Source organism: Balaenoptera borealis, assembly GCF_965194805.1.
Source record: "Balaenoptera borealis genome assembly, chromosome: 3".
NCBI classification, from domain to species: domain Eukaryota; kingdom Metazoa; phylum Chordata; class Mammalia; order Artiodactyla; family Balaenopteridae; genus Balaenoptera; species Balaenoptera borealis.
The window spans coordinates 104,618,359-104,639,421 of record NC_138866.1 but is presented as its reverse complement, the minus strand read 5'-3'; the positions used below and the strand labels follow the sequence as shown (position 1 = coordinate 104,639,421).

The 21,063-nt window shown below is 35.2% G+C and overlaps 1 protein-coding gene and 1 long non-coding RNA gene across 7 annotated transcripts in view; both read left to right on the top strand.

Annotated features, from left to right (window-relative positions):
* Window positions 1–21,063, top strand: part of RFX7 (regulatory factor X7) — a 151,993-nt gene that overhangs the window by 94,956 nt on the left and 35,974 nt on the right. The window lies entirely within an intron of this gene.
* LOC309626861 lies at window positions 189–19,822 on the top strand. Its single transcript, XR_014243452.1, has 2 exons — window positions 189–444; window positions 851–19,822. It is a non-coding gene; the product is annotated as an uncharacterized lncRNA (long non-coding RNA).

Genomic DNA, 21,063 nt, shown 5'->3' with positions numbered 1-21,063 from the left:
GCTGTTTTATGAGAAATTGATATTGAAATTCATCTAATGCTTTTTGGGCATCTGTTAAGATTATTCAGTGCTTCTTCTGTTACCTATTGATATGATATATAACGATACTACCTAATATAAACCCTTCTTTTATTCCTAGAATGAATGTCTTCTTCATGTCAAGATCTGTAATCTTTTAGCATACTGTTGGTTTCTATTTTCAAGTATATTTTTTAGGATCTTTGCATCTATATTCATAAGTGAATATGGTCTGTAATTTTCTTTTTTTGTGCTGTCTTTGTCAAGTTTTGATATCTGGGTTAGACCAGCTTCGTAAATGAATTGGAACTCTTTCCCTAATTTCCTGTGCTCTGGAACAGTTTATATAGTTAGGGAATTATTTGTTCTTGAAAATTTTAAAGAACTCAACTATAATACCATCTAGGCCTGGAGCCTTTGTTGGAGGTAATTCTTTGACAATTTTTGGGGGTTTTTTTCTGGTTAGATTTTTACTTCGTTAGTCAGTTTTGGTAACTGGTTTTTCCTGGAATTCATTCAGATTTTCAAATATATTGGCATAACATTATATATACTATTCTCTCACAAATTGAATATCTTCTTTATCTGTTATATTCTTTTTTATATTTCTAGTTTTAGTCATTTGAATTTTCCTCTTTTTTTCCAAAGTATATTTAGCTGTAGTTTATTTTATTGGTTTTCTTTAAAAGAAACTAAGATTGATAAGTCAGTTTTATTTTTTTTTTGCCTGATGTCTCATTTTTAGGTGTCTATTTTTGTTATCCTGATTTTCTCAGGTTTTTTCCTTATTAAATGGAATGCTTACTTTGTTTTCATTCTTTTCATATTTAAGATAAAAAAGACGGCGCCATTACAATGGAGAAGCATATGAGGATGATGAACATCATCCTGGGGGGGGGGGGTGTTCCTTGTCAGACCTCCTAATAGGGCCAGTGAATAACACTCACCATTGGCATTTTATTTGCAGTAGTGATTGAGTGAAGGACTGTAATCATAATATGCTCACTACTTGCTACTGTTTGTTTTAATATTCAACTATAGTAGTGTTTTAAAAGTTAAATGAAGAATAAACTTGACTATAAAAGCTCAAAAAAAAAATCTCCAAATTGGATCTTTATTTTTAATTCCACTTTCATTCCTCCGCTATACACGGCCTGGTAGTCAACATTCTACACGACTCTCTTTCCATTCAGAAGAGCCATCTTTATATCTATGAATTTGCCTCTTATAGTTGTATTCCTTAGGTATGAATATGATTACCTTTATTTTCTAATATACCTTTATTTTCTAATAGTGTGCAATTATAGCTTTGATTTCTTCTTTGACCCAAAATAGTTAAGAGTGGTTTTTTTTAACTTTTCACGTGCTTGAGGGAGTTGAGGTTTTTTTCCATTTTGTTTTGCACTTTATTAATTCCTAGTTTTATTATATTATAGTCAAAGAATGTGGCTCATTCAATTTTTGATTTTTTTATAATCATTGAGGTTTACTTTCAGGCTGACATTATCAATTTTTATAAATATGTCTGGACATTCTCTTTATTTGCACTGTATATTGATAAGCACTGAATCCAGTTACTGTAATTTTCAGATCCTTTGAATTCTGCAAAAAGTCCTTACTCTTTTGTCTGTTTAATTAGTTTAGCATGAATACTGTGTTAATCTCTTACAAAAGTAATATTTCTCACAGTTCCTTATGGTATTTTTAATGGGTTTTGCTGCACAGGTCTTGGGGCTGTTAGACAAAAAACATTCATGATTGTATATCTTTATGATAGTTAAAGCCTATTGTCAACAAAAAAAAATGATCCTCTGTCATATTAAATGTATTTTGTCTTAAATTCTCCTTTGATTCCAATATTTGTAACCCATTCTGGATATCTGTCTAATATAAGTGTATAGTTTTCCATCCTTTTATTTTTACCATTTATGTCATTTTGTTTTAAGCAGTTTACATTATTATGTTTCTAAAGTTTTTAATCTAAAATCGTCTCTGGTCTTAAAATCTGACCGATAGAAGAAGCTGGTGGAATGAACCAGTCTCAGAACTCTGGTGTTTGCAAACACTTAGCAACAGAGACAGCAGCAGCCACAGTTCCTGCTGCTTTTTCCTGCTGCATGCTAGAGAAACACAAGCATTAATCCTAAGTGGATTTCTTACTAAATAATATGTAGCCTGTTTTAGCATTCCTGAAAATCTGTTTGCTTTCATTCTCGGTAGAATCACAAATGTTCAGATTTATAAACTTGACAACTTTGGCTGCAGTGTTTCCTGGGACACAAATGTTCTCTCTAAATCCTTTTTTTTTTTTTTAATCTATGTAATATTTTAAGGAATATGATTATTTTGCTTTTTATTTTTTTTAATTAAAAAAAATTTGTTATATTTTTATTTTTGGCTGTGTTGGGTCTTTGTTGCTGCATGCGGCCTTTCTCTAGTTGCGGCGAGCGGGGGATACTCTGTGTTGCAGTGCACGGGCTTCTCGTTGCGGTGGCTTCTCTTGTTGTGGAGCACGGGCTCTAGGTAGCACGGGCGCGGACTTCAGTATTTGTGGCACGCGGGCTCAGTTGCTGTGGCTCGCGGGCTCTAGAGCGCAAGCTCAGTAGTTGTGGTGCACGGGCTTAGTTGCTTCACGGCATGTGGGATCTTCCCGGACCAGGGCTCGAATCCATGTCCCTTGCATTGGCAGGCGGATTCTTAACCACTGCACCACCAGGGAATTCCCTGTTTTGCTTTTTAGTTTGTGCATGGTCATTGATTTTGTATGTGTGATACTTTAGTGCTTACCCATCTAAGTTTGTAACTTCTGTTGTATTAATCAATGTAAGTTAAATTCTTAGGACAACCTTGAAGGTAGAAATAGATTCTAGTAACATATTTGTGGGTTTTTTTAAATTTATTTATTTATTTATTTTTGGCTGTGTTGGGTCTTAATTTCTGTGCGAGGGCTTTCTCTAGTTGCGGCAAGCGGGGGCCACTCTTCATCGCGGTGCGCGGGCCTCTCACTATCGCGGCCTCTCTTGTTGCGGAGCACAGGCTCCAGACGTGCAGGCTCAGTAGTTGTGGCTCACGGGCCTAGTTGCTCCGCGGCATGTGGTATCTTCCCAGACCAGGGCTCGAACCCGTGTCCCCTGCATTGGCACGCAGATTCTCAACCACTGCGCCACCAGGGAAGCCCAACATATTTGTTTTAAGAGCTTTAAAATAGTGAACATTTCATGAGTTAAATGACATATAAATGTTTTACAGCAACCTATAATCTAGGTCAGACCTAAACGTGTAGAATTTATAAATTTCTTAAATATATATTGTTTAATGTTACATCACCTGTATGAAATAAATGGAAGCAGATATTATTCCTGCTTTATGGATGATGTTCTTATGATTCAGAAGTGAATTGTTCTGGACAAATCTGAAACCAGGTTTTCTGACTTCAAAGCTGGGCTTTTTTTACATTAATCCCTATTACCTCTAGAAACTTGTCCCAAATGCTATCCTTTTTCTTTTTTTATAAATTTATTTATTTATTTATTTAATTTATTTGGCTGCGTTGGGTCTTCATTGCTGCGTGCGGGCTTTCTCTAGTTGTGGCACGTGGGGGCTACTCTTTGTTGTGGTGTGTGGGCTTCTCATTGCAGTGGCTTCTCCTGTTGCAGAGCACAGGCTCTAGGTGCGCGAGCTTCAGTAGTTGTGGCTCGCAGGCTCTAGAGCGCAGTCTCAGTAGTTGTGGCGCATGGGCTTAGTTGCTCCATGGCATGTGGGATCTTCCTGGACCAGGGCTCGAACCTGTGTCCCCTGCATTGGCAGGCAGATTCTTAACCACTGCGCCACCACGGAAGTCCCTGCTATTCTTTTTAAAATTTAAAATTTTGGAGTAGCATTTGCCAAGCCTTAATTGTATTTTAAATATATATAACTAATTGGAAATAGTAAACTAAAACTTAAAAGTGATCAATTTTGGTGTTACTAACTTTTCGTTCATATTTGATAGTTAAATATGTATACTAAATATGCTTAAGATGTAAATTGGTTTAAGATTTTTACCATTTAAATTTACATTAATATTTGTAGTCTGAATTGTTACCCTAAATACATTGTCTAGCCTTTAAGTTATTACTTTTCAGGTAAGTTTTTTTTCACACTTCCTTGGTGTGGCCTGTTCACAGAGGTCCTTATCCTAGTTTTCTCTTTTCCCTGTGTTTCCTTTGACTTGATTCTCAAGGAGCTAGTTGATAATCTGTCTTTCCCTCACCTTCTCTATGTTTCTGACCACTGGTACTTTCACAGAGCGCTCATTTACTCTCATCTTTCCCTCCTCAACTCTTTACAATAATCATAGGAAGAGCAGTAACAGCGCAGTGGAGAATAAAGCTGGAATTGTAAATATTATATCAGGAAAGGAACTAGTTCTGTTATTTGACCCATTTGTAGAGAAGACTGACTGACTTGTCCAAAATTACACCAACTGTACTAAACATATGTTATAGTCATAACTGGAACTACAAACCAAGTCTCCTAATTTAAAATCAGTCCTTTCCAATACCCCGACCCGTGTAAACTGCATGTTCATGAGCCCAGCTGTTCCATATCTTGAATCTTTCAGTTATCAATCCATCACTGCTCTTACTACCTTAACTTTTTTGTCTGCCACCAACATGATATGTTGCAATTGATAGGCACTGAGTACTTTTCTTTTAGCTAATGCTATTAAGACTTCAACATTACTACTCCTGAGGACAAATTAAAATAAATTATTAAAAATAAATTAATTTGAGTGCATTAATTCACTGAGCATTATATGCACACAATCCCTGCTCTCAAATAGGAGAAACAGACCAGTAAGTAAACGGGTGCAAAGAAAGAGTTACTATAGTTCAACGTGGTGAATTGAAGGCAGACATCACAGAAGAGATGACTTCTATAAAAACTGAGAAGTTTACCAAGCAGACTAGGGATTGAGAAGGGTGTTCTAGGTGGAAGGTGCAATACGTAATGCATGGAGGCTTATAATCAGAGTTCAGGAGAAGATGTCAGAGAGCAGGCAAAGTTAGACTACTTCCATGGCCAGGTCATGCAGGGTCACTGAAAACTTAATAAAAACAAACATCGGCAGAAAGTGAGAAACTGTAAGGTTAAGGAGAGAATTGGTATTTAGGAGTTAGGAACGGGAGGAACAAGAGCCCTCCAGAAATGAAGAGGAATTTAAAAGAGAAGCAAGAAAGCATGTTGTGTTATAATGTGAGAAAAGAGATTATTTTGAGAAGGGAATTTGCTCCAGTCTCCTGTGCGTCAGGCAGCTCAAGTAAGAGGAAGACAAGAAAGAAAGTCAGTTAATAGCCTATTGGAATCTGTTGCCAGAGCAGTTTCCATATCGTATTAGGGAAAGAAGCCTGATTTCAATGTCATGAAAGGTAAATAGGTGGGAAGTAAAGAACTTGAGTAGAGACTCATTTTTAAAGGGTTAGAGAAAGAAAAAGTAGTTAGAAGTAGAGACGTGAGGTAGTGAGAACAGATTTTTTTTTTTTTTTTTAGTCTCATCCATTAGGGATCAAGTTAATTTGCATATAGCAACATGCAATGAGCAGTAGCTGCAACAAGAAGAAGGAATTCAGTTTTCCTTTTTCCAGCTCTGTAATGTTAGCAGGGATCCAGGCTTCTAAGTCCCCACTCCACCACCCATAATACTTAGTCTGGTTTTACTTGTTGCGTCCAAAACGAGCTACTATGGCTGATGGGAAAACTAAGCGACTTAGAATTCAGATACATTATGGAAGGGAGGAAAAGTTTGAAAAATCACTGATTTATGTTACTTATTTAAAACTAATCATCCTGTCTTCTTGGTTTTCTAAATTACCATTTAAATAGAGTGTTTTTTTCCTCTTCCCAAATAGATACTTTAAAAAAAGAAAACCTTGCACTAAGCCTTGCTTATAATAAAACTACATTTCATTTATTTTTATTTGTGGTAAAATACACACATAAAATTTACCATCATAACCATTTTTAAGTTCATAGTTTGATGGTACTGAGTACATTCACATTGTTGTGCTACCACACCACCATACATCCAAGGAACTCTTTTCTTCTTGCAAAACTGCAACTCTGTACCTATCAAACAATAACCCCCCCGTTCCCTCCTCCCTCCTCCCTGAGCACCTGGCAACCACCATTCTACTTTTCTGTCTCTATGAATTTGACTCTTCTAAGTATTACCTCATATAAGCCAAATCATATGGTATTCTCCTTTTGTGAATAGCTTATTTCACTCAGCATAATGTCCTCAAGGTTCATCCATGTAGTAGCATGTATCAGAATATTCCATTATATGTATTCACAGTTTTGTTTATCCATTCTTCTGTTGATGGGTACTTAGCTTGCTTCTACCTTTTGGCTGTGATGAATAATGCTTCTATGAACATGGCTGTACAGATATCTCTTCAGGACCTACTTTCAATTATTTGGGGTATATGCCCAAAAGCAGAATTGCTTAATCATATGGTCATTCTATTTTAATTTTATGAGGAACTATCATAATGTTTTTCATAATGACTATACCATTTTACAACCTCACCAGCAATGTACAAGGTTCTCCATATCCTTGTCAATGCTTATTATTTTCTGGGGGTTTTGATAGTGGCCATTTTAGTGGGTGTGAGGTGGTATCTCATCGTGGGTTTTTTTTTTTTAACTTCTTATTTTATATTGGAGTATAGCCGATTAACAATGTTGTGATAGTTTCAGGTGCACAGCAAAGCATCTCAGCCAAACACATACATGTTACCATTCTCCCCCAAACTCGCCTCCCATCCAGGCTGCCACATAACATTGAGGAGAGATCCCTGTGCTATACAGTAGGTCCTTGTTAGTTATCCATTTTAAATAAAGCAGGGTGTACATGTTGATCCCAAACTCCCTAACTATCCTTTCCTCCCACCCTTCCCCCCTGGTAACCATTAGTTCATTCTCTAAGTCTGTGAGTCTGTTTCTGTTTTGTAAATAAGTTCATTCATATTGTTTCTTTTTAGATTCTGCATATAAGGGATATCATATGATATTTCTCTTTCTCTGACTTACTTCACTCAGTATGACAATCTCTGGGTCCATCCATGTTGCTACAAATGGCATTATTTCATTCTGTTTAATGGCTGAGTAATATTTCATTGTATATATATACCACATCTTCTTTATCCATTCCTCTGTCAATGGACATTTAGTTTGCTTTCATGTCTTGGCTATTGTAAACAGTGCTGCAGTGAGCACTGGGGTGCATGTATCCTTTCGGACCATGTTTTTCTCTGGATATATGCCCAGGAGTAGGATTCCAAGGTCATATGGTAGCTCTATTTTTAGTTTTTTAAGGAACCTCCATACTGTTATCCATAGTGGCTGTACCAATTTACATTCCCACCAACAGTGTAGGATGGATCCCTTCTCTCCACACCCTCTCCAGCATTTATTGTTTCTGGATTTTTTTATGATAGCCATTTTGACTCGTGTGAGGTGATATCCCATTGTGGTTTTGGTTTGCATTTCTCAAATAATTAGCGGTGTTGAACATCTTTTCATGTGCCTCTTGGCCATCTGTATGTCTTCTTTGGAGAAATGCCTATTTAGATCTTTTGCCCATTTTTCCATTGGGTTGTTTATTTTGCTGATATTAAGCCACATGAGCTGTGTGTAAATTTTGGAGACTAATCCTTTGTTGGTCACGTCATTTGCAAATATTTTCTCCCAATCTGTGGCTTGTCTTTTCGTTTTGTTTATGGCTTCCTTTGCTATGCAAAAGCTTTTGAGTTTAATTAGGTCCCATTTGTTTATTTTTGGTTTTATTTCCATTATCCTGGGAGATGGATCAAAAAAGGTATCACTGCAATTTATGTCAGAGTGTTCTGCCTATGTTTTCCTCTAGGAGTTTTATAGTGTCCAGTCTCACATTTAGGTCTTTAATCCATTTTGAGCTTATTTTTGTGTATGGTATTAAAGAATGATCTAATTTTATTTTTTTATATGTAGCTGTCCAGTTTTCCCAGTGCCATTTGTTGAAGAGACTGTCTTGCCCCCACTGTGTAGTCTTTCCTCCTTTGTTGTAGATTAATTGACCATAGGTGCATAGGTTTATTTCTGGGCTTTCTATCATGTTCCATTGATCTGTATTTCTGTTTTTGTGCCAGTACCATACTGCCTTGATGACTGTAGCTTTGTAGTATAGTCTGAAGTCAGGGAGCCTGATTCCTCAGGCTCTGTTTTTCTTTCTCAAGATTGCTTTGGCTATTTGGGATCTTGTGTCTCCAGACAAATTTTAGGATTTTTTTGTTCTAGTTCTGTGAAAAATGCCATTGGTAATTTGATAGGGATTGCATTGAATCTGTAGATTGCCTTTGGTAGTATAGTCATTTTGACAATATTGATTCTTCCAGTCCGTCAGCATGGTATATCTTTCCATCTGTTGGTGTTGTCTTCGATTTCATTCATCATCATCTTATAGTTTTCGGAGTACAGGTCTTTTACCTCCGTAGGTAGGTTTATTCCTAGGTATTTTGTTCTTTTTAATGCCATGGTAAATGGGATTGTTTCTTGAATTTCTTTTTCTGATCTTTCATTGTTAGTGTATAGAAATGCAGCATATTTCTCTGTATTAGTTTTGATATCTGCAATTTTTATCATAAATGGGTGCTGAATTTTGTCAAAAGCTTCTTCTGCATATATTGAGATGATCATATGGTTTTTATTCTTCAATTTGTTGATATGGTGTATCACACTGAATGATTAGTGGATATTGAAAAATACTTTCATCCCTGGGAGAAATCCCACTTGATCATGGTGTATGATCCTTTTAATGTATTGTTGGATTCAGATTGCTAGTATTTTGCTGAGGATTTTTGCATCTATGTTCATCAGTGATATTGGCCTGTAATTTTCTTTTTTTGTGGCATCTTTGTCTGGTTTTGGTGTCAGGGTGATGGTGACCTCATAGAATGAGTTTGGGAGTGTTCCTCCCTCTGCAATTTTTTGGAAGAGTTTCAGAAGGATAGGTGTTAGCGCTTCTCTAAATGTTTGATAGAATTCACCTGTGAAGCCATCTGGTCCTGGACTTTTGTTTGTTGGAAGATTTTTAATCACAGTTTCAATTTCAGTGCTTGTGATTGGTCTGTTTATATTTTCTATTTCTTCCTGGTTCAGTCTCGGAAGGTTGTGCATTTCTAAGACTTTGTCCATTTCTTCCAGGTTGTCCATTTTATTGGCAAAGAGTTGCTTGTAGTAATCTCTTATGATCCTTTGTATTTCTGTGGTATCAGCTGTAACTTCTCCTTTTTCATTTCTAATTTTATTGATTTGAGTCTTCTCCCTTTTTTCCCTGATGAGTCTGGCTAAAGGTTTATCAATTTTATTTTTCTTTTTCAAAGAACCAGCTTTTAGTTTCATTGATCTTTGCTATTGTTTTCTTTGTCTCTGTTTCATTTATTTCTGCTCTGATCTTTATAATTTCTTTCCTTGTGCTAACTTTAGGTTTTGTTTGTTCTTTCTCTAGTTGCTTTAGGTATAAGGTTAGGTTGTTTATTTGAGATTTTTCTTGTTTCCTGTTGTAAGACTGTATTGCTATAAACTTCTCTCTTAGAACTGCTTTTGCTGCATCCCGTAGGTTTTGGATCATTGTGCTTTCGTTTTCACTTGTCTCTAGGTAGTTTTTGATTTCCTCTTTGATTTCTTCGGTGGTGCATTGGTTGTTTCGTAGCATTACTGTTTAACCTCCACGTGTTTGTGTTTTTTATAATTTTTTTCTTGTAGTTTATTTCTAAACTCATAGCATTGTGATCAGAAAAGATGCATGATATGATTTCAATTTTCTTAAATTTACCAAAGCTCGCCTTGTGGCCCAGCATGTGGTCAATCCTGGAGAATGTTCCGCGTGCACTTGAGAATAATGTGTATTCTGCTGCTTTTGGATGGAATGCTCTGTAAATATCAATTAAGTCCATCTGGTCTAATGTGTTATTTAAGGCCTGTGTTTCCTTATTGATTTTCTGTCTGGATGATCTGTCCATTGATGCAAATGGGATGTTAAAGTCCCCTACTATTGTTGTGTTACTGTCGATTTCTCCCTTTATGGTTGTTAGTATTTGCCTTATGTATTAAGGTGCTCCAGTGTTGGGTGCATATACATTTACAACTGTTATATCGTCTTCTTGGATTGATCCCTTGGTCATTATATAGTGTCCTTCTTTGTCTCTTATAACAGTCTTTATTTTAAAGTCTATTTTGTGTGATATGAGTATTGCTACTCCAGCTTTCTTTTGATTTCCATTTGCATGGGATACCTTCTTGCATTTTTTCATTATGGTTTTGATTTACATTTCCTGAATGATTAGTGGTATTGAGCATGTTTTCATATGTTTACTGGCCTTTTGTATATCTTCTTTGGAGAAATGTATTCAAGTTCTTTTGCCCATTTATGCATTGGGTTGTTTGTTTTTATGTTGTTGAGTTGTAGGAGTTCCTTATATAGCCTGAATATTAACCTCTTATGAGATATTTACATTAATTTGTTTTTAATTCTGCAAATAATATACAATATGTGTTCATTATAACAAATTAACAGTCTGAAAATATAACATCAAATTAAAATCTTTGTTTATTCCCCCCTTCATCCCACTATCCTCTTGAGATTTAAATATTCCTAACAGCTTTAGCTTTCTGTTCTTTTTTTCTGTACATATGAGTCCTGTCAGTTATTCATACAGTTTTTTATTTAAAATGAAACTATACTGTAAACGTTGTTCTTACTTTTATCACTAAGCAATATATCTTAGGTAGCTCTCCTTGTCTATATATGTAGAGGTATTACATTCTTTTTTTTTACTGCTGCACAGTATTTCATAATATAAATGTTCCATTGTGTGTGTGTGTTTATACCCTCTGTTGATGGACATTTAGGTAGTTCCTGATTTTTTCTACTATTAAAAAAATGCTCAACAGCCTTGAATTAAGTATCTTTGCACTTGTATGAAAGTAACACTGAAGTATTAAACTGTGATTGACTCTTGAACATTGCAGGGGTTAGGAGTGCTGACCCCAAGCAGCCATAAATCCACTATAAATTTACACTTGGTCCTTCATATCCTTGGTTCTACATCTGTGAATTCAACCATCCAAGGATAGTATAGTACTGTAGTAGTATTTATTTTAAAAATTCTGCATGTAAGTGGACCCCTGCAGTTCAGCTTCAGGTTGTTCAAAGATTAGTGGTTCTTGGAATTGTTAGATCAAAAGCTACAGTTTATCCATTCTAATTTAATTTTTGAATGATTACATTCACATAATGGTAAATCATAAAGCATAAAAAGTATACAAGGAAGAAATTCCATCTCATCTTTGTCTTTCAGCCACCCATTTTCTAAACCTATAGACAGCAACTCATATTACAGTAAGTCACCTATATACGAACCTTCAAATTGCAAACTATCAAAGATGCAAACGTGCGTTTGCATGTCCAGTCACGTAAGTTAGTTCACGTGTCTGGCATATATTGTCATGTGCATGCATCCTCCACAAGTAGTTGTGCTTTTATGTACTTTACAGTACTGGATAGAGTACAGTAAGTAGTACAGTATCTTTATTTCAAGCCCAGGATGTTCAGAAGCAGGCATAAAAGCAACAGTGGTGTAGCTGGTACTTTTCAAGGTACTGTACTGTAAGATTAAAAATGTTTTCTTTATTTTTTGTGTTTGTTTTTTATGTATTATTTGTGTGAAAAGTATTATAAGCCTATTACAGTACAGTACTATACAGCCGATTGTGTTAGTTGGGTACCTAGGCTAACTTCGTTGGGCTCACAAAGAAATTAAACTTACGAATGCATTCTCGGAACGGAACTCGTTCCTATGTAGGGGACTTACTGTAGTTTCTTTTCTGTCATTCCAGCAATATTTTGTAATACTGTACAGGTAAGCAGTATTACATATTTTTGTTTCCTCTTTCTTTACATGCTATCTACATGGTTTTTTGCTTTGCATTTGTTCACCCAGCAACATATCCTGAGATCTTTCCATAACAGAACATTAATTATTAATCGTTTTACTATACTGGCATACCTCATTTTATTGTGCTTTGCTATATTGTGCTTCATAGATACTACAGTTTTTACAAATGAAAGTTTGTGGCAACCCTGCCTTAAGCAAGTCTGTTGACACCATTCTTCCAGCAGCATTTGCTTACTTCATGTCTCTGTGTCACATTTTGGTTAATTCTCACAGAATTTCAAGCTTTTTCATCATTATTATTCTTGTTATGATGATCAGTGATCTTTGATGTTACTACTGTGCCTCACTGAAGGCTCAGGTGACAGCATTTATTAGCAGTAGTGTTTTTTAATTAAGGTATGTACGTTGTTTTTTAGATGTAATGCTATTGGACACTTAATAGACTACAGTATAGTGTAAACATAGTTTTGTTATGCACTGGGAAACCAAAAACTTCGTGTGACCTGCTTTATATCGTGTGGTATTCGCTTTATTGCGGTGGTCTGGAACCCAACCAGAAATATCTCTGAGGTATGCCTGTATAATTATTATAACTAAATAATTATAATTAAATAATCATAATTAATCTTAATTATGAATGGCCTCATCTCATTCTATCATATGAATCATTATGTATATTTAGACTTCAACTGATGGACATCTAGATTGTTTCTAGCCTTTTGGTAATACTGACAGTGCTGCCGTCAATGAACACACACGTATATCAGTAAAACAAATTCCAATACATGAAATTACTAAGGATTTGTGTTTTTGTAATTTGGGTAGAAGTCATCTAACACATAGAGATGCACATTTTTTTTGGTCTTCATTTCCTGCATTATCTCTGCTTCTGAATTTTTATTGTTAGTTTATTATTTTTTTTTAAATCTTCTTTCATGTTGGAGATTTTCTTAAACACATCCAGTGCTCTTTGTTATCTTCATATTTTGAAAGGCAAGCCAGAGCTCGTCTGCTGTTGGGCTTTACTTTTAGGTGACCAAGCTTTATTTTGAGAGATTTCCAAATGTCTATATATTCTCCAGGTGTCTCTCTGTTCTTCAGAAGGATTCTTCCAAACTTCTGCTTGGAAGCACCACTGGCTACTGGTAATCGTTCTGGACCTTGGGCAGGGAAGGGAGAAATGGACTATTCTGTTAGCAGACTTTTAACAAATCTGCACTGCATTCCCCTTTCCCCTCCCCACTACCACCCAGACTGGCTTGAGATTTCTACCTCACCTTTTGCTTTCTCTTGACTATCACTCACTCCTTTTAAATTTCTCTGAAGGGTTAAGTTATTCTGACCCCTGTTACTCTGTGCCTTGGGGGGGTGGGAGGATTTATTCCTTATATTAACTTTTTTTTAAGCATGTGATCTGTCCATTACATTTAACCAGAATTTTTCTTCCCTTACTTTGGCATATGACAATGTAATGCAGCATATGATTATGTAACTCTCTCAAGTTTTCTGGTCTTCCAGATTAATCTTAAATCCCCATAGGAACCTAGCACCTAGGAAACACTTCAACAGTGTAAATAACTATCCTGACAGCCTAAGGCAGAGTAACTTTTAGATCTCTAAGAAGTTTCTTTCAGTAGAAGTGGACCATACATTAACTTCCTCATGTCTCATTCACTCTGCAACTCACCATATTCTGTCCTCATTAAAATATTTTGGGCAGAAGTTACTACATTTTCTAATAATTCAAGTCTGTGAATTTGATGAGATAATATAGAAAAATATTTTAAATGTATGCTTAAAAATATTAACTTTATTAATTGTATTGTTTGTGTGCATTACATTCTCTCCCGCAACTCTCTGGAAGAAACTAATCAGTCAACATGAAATCCCTGCATGTCTCTGGGAGCATATACCCTATTAACTTTATCTCCTACACACACACCCCGGCTCCACCCCACCACCCGTCCATTCTCCCTTCCTCCATGGCACCCTACCAACTATAAGCAGCAGTACTATTGAATTTCTAAAAACTTTAAAATTGAGTTGGGTGTGTAGGTTAAAAAATTGTTTACTGAAAGTAAATGAGTTTATAACAAGTCCTTTCTTTCCCAGCCCTTAGCACCTCTTCCCTGAGTGTACTGTTTCATCTAGTAGCCAGACTAGACATGAGCAGCATATACCTAAAATGCACCTGTCCTCTCTTTCTGAGAGTTCATAGATATCCTGGAAAGGAGAGAGAAATTATATATAAAATTGTCACTCCAGAGTAGTTTGGCTAAAAATTGCAGTCACCTGGGGTGCTTTCAAAACAAGTCTGTTTCTCACCCCTGTCTCCCCAGATAATCTGGTTTAATTCATATGAGGTACAGCTGGGCATTAGGAATTTTAAATGCTTACCAGGTGTTCTTACTTTGAGGCCAAAGTTGACATGTACTGCTTTAGAGTACTGGTTCTCAACTGAATGTCGTTTTGCCCGCCAGGAGACATTTTTGGTTGTCACAACTGGGGTGTATTACAGGACACCTATTAATTCAGGTGAAGGCTAGGTGTGCTACATAGGGGCTACTTAACCATTTTTATTTTGCTGTTAGATTTGCCTTTGTGTTTAGGTTATATTATGTTTAAATTGAAGAGTAAAGGGTACTCTGATTTTTCAAAAGCCTTTAACAAGGTAACGTGCCTGGATATTTTTGTTTTTGTTTTTTACTGGATCACTTGGCTGAAGGATAGGGAAGTAAAAATGAGGGTAAACAAATAACATCGTTCAAGGAGAAGTACAAACAGCAGGGTAGTCCTCCGTGGCCATGTAAGAAGAAAGGCAGTTTACGCTGAGCTCTATCAGGTCAAGAATGCCAACAGTATATTAACTGTAGGAACAGTCCTAAGGCATATAAGTTGGCAGAAAAATCCACATAAGCATATTTAATCAGGAAACTTCACTGTGGGCAGAAGTGTATTTAAGAAAATAACCTGTATTACAGGAAGAGGATTTTCAGCTACCTTTTATAAATGGCTCAGGAAGATCTTCATAAATTATATCCTGGAAAGAGTAGCCTAATGTTGTGCCATGGCCAGAAAGATCAATCATAGTGGGTACCATCAGAAAGAAAACAGAATTAGAAAACAAACATTTCACCCTTTCACAAAACCATGATGCTGCCAGGTAACGCAGCCTGAAATTTGCCAAGTAGACACTATACGTCCTACATGAATTCATAGTTTTGGGAATATCCTTACTCTTTTAGATCTCTTAAGCTTCTATTCAGTACTGTCATCATCTATCCTGAAGAACTGCTTTGTGTTCAGGGCAATTTCTCCTCCAGCTTCTATTATCAAAATTTTCAAATATAACAGAAATGTTGAAAGAATAATGTAAGAATATGCACATATTCTCCACCTAGATTCAACAGTTTTTTTCCTGTACCATATGAAAGTAAGTTTTGGATATGATACTTTTAAGAGTAAGAACAATCCCTTTTATAACCATAATACCTTTATCACATCTGGGAAAATTAACAATCCTCTAATCCATCTATTACCAGGTTTGGAGCTATTTTAAATATAGAAAAACATTTTTATCATATTTGGAGTCTGTGTTAAGTTTTAATGACTTGAGAACAGTGGAGCCTTACTTATGCAGATGTGATTGGCTGGCTTACATCTCAGCAAAGGAGTCACTTCCACTCCCCAGTGTTTTATTTATTTATTTATTTTTACTCCCCAGTCTTAAAGCATACGATTCAGATTCACACAGTAGTAACGTCTCATTTTACTGCATATTATAGACTAAGACAGTTATTCACAGGTAGACAAAACTATACATTTTTGTTTTGTTTATGAGCTTTTATATTTTGAGATATGTCACATAAAATTCACTTTTAAATTGCACAATTCTGTGGGTGTTAGTATATTTACAAGGTCGTGCATCAGTCACGTCTAATGCTAGAATATTTTCGTTACTTCCCCAAAACCCCATTATCCATTGGTGGTAACTACCCATTTTTCCTTCCTCCCAGACCCTAGCAACAAATAATCTTTCTGTATGAATTTGCCTATTCTGGACATTTCATATAAATAGGTTCATATATTTTGTGGCCTTTCCTGTCTGGCTTCTTTCAGTTGACCTAGTTTTCAAGGTGTATCTATGTTGTATCATATATCAGTACTTCATTCTCTTTTATGGCCAAATAATATTCCATTGTATGAATATACCACATTTTGTTTATCCATCCATCAGTTAATGAACATTTGAGCTGTTTACACTTTTTGGTATTATAAATAAGGCTGCTGTGAACATTTGTCTATAAGTCTTTATATGGCATGTGTTTTCTTTTCTCTTGGGCGTATATCTAGAAGTGGAATTTCTGGATCATATTGTAACTCTATGTTTAACTTTCTGAAGAATTACCAAACTGTATTCCAGAATGGCTGCACCATTTACATTCGTATCAACCATGTATGAGGGTTGCATTTCTCTACATCCTCACCAACGCTTGTCTGCCTTTTATATTATAGCCATTCTAGTACATATGAAGTAGTAGTTCATGGTTTTGATTTGCATTTCCCTGATGACTGATGATATTGAACATCTTTTCATGTGCTTATTGGCTATTTGTATATTTCCTTTGGAGAAATATTTATTCTTTTCCCATTTTTGTTGTTTGTCTTTTTATTATTTAGTTATAAGTGCTCTATATTTATTCAGGATAATAGATCCTTATTAGGTATATTATGATTTGCAGGTATTTCTCCCACTCTTTGGGCTTTCCTCATTGTTTTGATAGTGTCATCTGATGAACAAAAACTTAATTTTGATGAAATCCAATTTATTTTTTCTTTGGTTGCTTGTGCTTTTAGGTATCATATCTAAGAAACTGTTGCCTAACTGTTGCAGATTTACACTATGTTTATAATTATAAGAGTTTTATAATTTTAGCTCAGGCATTTGGGTCTTTGCATTTTGAGTTACTATTTGTACATGGTGGGAAGTAGGTACCCAAATTCATTCTTTTGTACATGGATATCCAATATCCGATTGTCACAGCATCATTTGTTGAAAAGACTACTTCTTCCCCATTGAATGGTCTTGTCACCCTTGTGGAAAATCAATTGACCATACGTATAAGGGCTTACTTCTGGACTCTGAATTCTGTTCCATTGCTTTATGTGTCTTTCTTTGTGCTAGCATTATGATGTATTGATTACTTTAGCTTTGTAGTAATTTTTGAAATTGGGAAGATTATTTTGACTCTTCTGGATCCCTTGAATTTCCATATGGATTTTAGCATCAGCTTGTCAGTTTCTGTAAGGAAGACAGTTGGAATTTTCATTAAGATTGCATTGAATCTGTGCATCAATTTGGGAGTACTGTCATCTTAACAGTATTACTTATTTCAACCCATGAACATAGAATATATTTCCATTTTCTTAGGTCTTTAATTTTTTAAGAAATGTTTTATAGTTTTCATATATACATCTTATACTTCTGTTAAGTTTATTCCTGGCTTTCTTTTTTTAATGATGTTGTAAATGGAGTTAATTTTTAATTTCATTTTTGATTGTTGCTAGTTTATAGAAGTAAGACTAATTTTTATATGTTGGTCTTGTATCCTGCAGTCTTGCTGAACTAGTTTATTAGCTCTGATAATAGTTTTTTTTTTTTAGTACATTCCATAGGATTTTCTGCATATAATATGTCATCTGAAAATAGAGATACTTTTACCTCTTCCTTTCTAATCTGGCTTTTATTCCACTTTCTTGTCTAATTGCCCTGCTAGAATCACCAGTACAGTGCTGAATAGAAATGATGAGCCCAGTCTGAAGGGGGAAGTCTTTAGCATTTCATCATTAACTATGATAGCTATGGGTTTTCCATAGATTATCTTTTTACATGTGAGGAACTTACATTCTATTACCAGATTGTTGGATGTTAAAATTTGTCAAATGCTTTTTATGCATCTATTCAGATAATCGTGTCAGATTTTTTTCTTATGCAATTAATACAGTGTATTATGTTATTGATTGATTTTTGTATGTTGAATCTGTCTTGTATTCCTGGGATAAATCACACTTAGTCACGATGTATTATTCTTTATATATGCTGACAGACTCAGTTTGCTAATATTTTGTTAAGGGTTTTTACATCTATAATCATAAGGGGTATTGGTCTGTATTTTTCTTTCTTTGATATCTTTGTCTAGCTTTGGAATCAGGTAAGATTGGCCTTACAGAATGAGTTTGGAAGTATTCCTCTTCTGTTTTTATGCAGGACTTTATGAAGGATTGGTGTTAATCTTTAACTATTTGGTAGAATTCACCAGTGACGCCATCTAGTCTTGGGCTTTTCTTTGTGGGTACTTTTAAAATTCAGTTAAATTCATTTAAATTAAATTTAATTCAGTCTCTTTTCAGATTGTCTTACTCTTTTTTGAGTCCACTTTGGTAGTTTGTGTCTTTCTAGGAATTTGTCTATTCATGTAGGTTATTCAGTTTGTTGGCATACAGTTTTTCATGGTATTCTCGAACAGTCCCTTTTATTTCTGTAAGGTTGGTCATAATATCCCTGTTTTATTCCTGATTTTAGGTGAGCCTTCTCTCGTTTTTTATTTTGGTCTGTTTAGCTAAAGATTTATCAGCTTTGTTGATCTTTTTCAAAGAATCAACTATTGGCTTCATTAAATTTTTTCTGTTGTTTTTCTATTTCCTGTTTCATTTATTTCCACTCTAATCCATATTATTCCTCTCTTCTGCCTGCTTTGGATTTGGTTTCCTCTTACTTTTCTAGTTTCTTAACATGGAAGATTATTCATTTGAGACCTTTCTTCTTTTTTAATGTAGGCATATGCACCTATAAATTTTCCTCTAAACACTGCTTTCACTACATCCCATAAGTTTTGGAATGTTGTGCCTTCATTTTTATTCTTCTCAATGTATTTTCTAATTTCTCTTTTGATTTCTTCTTTGACGCATTTGTAATTTCCACATATTTATGAATTTCCAATTTCCTTCAGTTATTGATTTCTAATTCCATTCCATTATAGTTGAAGAAAATACTTTGTATGATTTCATTCCTTTTAAATGTATTGAGACTTGTTTTATAGCCTAACATATGATCTAACTTGGAGAATATTCCATGTACACTTGAGAAGAATGTATATTCTGTTGTTGGGTGGTGGAGTGTTCTATAGATGTCTACTGTTTCTATTTGGTTTATACTGTTGTTTGTTGTATATTTCCTTATATATCTTCTGCTTAGTTCTATCTATTACTGAAAGTGGAGTATTAAAATCTCCAATTATTATTGTTAAATTTTCTGTTTCTCTCTTCATTTCTGTCCATTTTTGTTTTATGTATTTTGAGCTCTGTTGTTCGGTACATAACAGGTTATGATTGTTATATCTTCTTGATGTTGACCCATTTATCATGAAATGATAACTTTCTTTGTCTCTAGTAACAATTTTTGTCAAAGTCTTTTTCTCTGATATTAAAATTGGCATTTCAGTTCTCTTTTGGTTACTTTTGGCATGCTGCATCTTCTTCTTTTTTTTTACTTTCAACCTATATGTGTCTTTGAATGTAAAATATATATGTAGTATGTAAATGACATGTAGTTTGATCATATATTATTCTAAATCCGTTCTGCCTGTCCCTGCCTCTTCATTGGGAAGTTTAATCCATTTACATCTAATGTAACTACTGATAATATTTACATTTGCCATTTTTGTATTTGTTTTCTATATGTTTTATGTCTGTTCCTCAATTCCGTCGTTACTGACTTGTTTTGTGATAAATGGGCATTTTATAATAAACCATTTTAAACCCCTTCATGTTTCTTTTACTATAGTTGTATATTTTAAATTATTTTCTTCTGTGGCTGTCCTGGAGATTACAGTTAACACTTATTTGGATTAAAACCACCTTTATTTCAAAAATATATAAAAACTTTTGCTCCTATATATCTCTGTTATCTTCCCCACCCCCATTCATCTTATACATTGTGTACCCATTCAACACAGATTTATATTTGGTGCTTTACGTAGTTATCTTTTAGATCAGATAGGAGAATAAAGGAGTTACAAACAAAAAATACATTTAGACTGTATTTTATATTTACCTATGTAGTTACCTTTAACGGTGTTCTTTATTTCTTAATGTGCATTTGAATTACTGTTTACTGTCCTTTCATTTAAGCCTAAATGACTCCCTATAGGACCAGTCTGCTACTGCTGAATTCTCTCATATTTTTGTCTGTCCATTGAAGTCTCTACTCAGTTCACTTAATAGTCAGCTGTTGATTGGACAGAGATTTCCTTAAACATCTTAAACCAATAAATCAGTCTTTGCCAGCGGGCTCTGTGTGCATGTTGGGGTACACCATAAACACTCAAGCAATTGACAGCTCTTCCTTAGCCTTCACTTCCTGCTTTTTTGGAGCCTCAAGTTTAGCAAAAGGTTAGAGCTTAGGGACTTCTTGGGTCTTGAATTGCACATAACTCTTTGCATGTGCATGGCTTTCTAGATTCCCAGGAGTATGTTGGAGCTTTTCAAAGCTTCTTTGGACATCTTACTTCCCAGCTTTGCCTTTTAAGCTTTTTGGTTAGTCTATTGTTTGCCCTAATTGATAGCCACTGTCTCAGGCTGTCACGAAGTTAAGATACTTGCCTATAATTTTTTTTAACAACTTCTTTTCCCCATCCTTCCACCCCGACAAAGGAGAAAGCTTTTCACAGTGGGCAAGTTCCAACACAGGTCAAATACAACCAGTAGGTGGGGTCTACCTAGGATCCACCACACAAGACAAATAATGAGTCTTTGGGATGAGGCTTTGAGAGAGCTCTAGCTGTGTTATATTTCTTCTGGTGGCCACCAGAACTAGGAATACGGGCTGTTACTTTTCAAGGCTACTGGTGAAGAATGGGGTGTTTTATGGAGAAGTGAATCATAATGGTCCTTACTATGCAATTTTCATTGATGTTTCACCAAAACTATAAAATTGAAATTCATGAATGTTAAAGGACCAGAAATGGTATATGCAGTTCTGAGTGCCACACTTCATTGAAGTTAACTG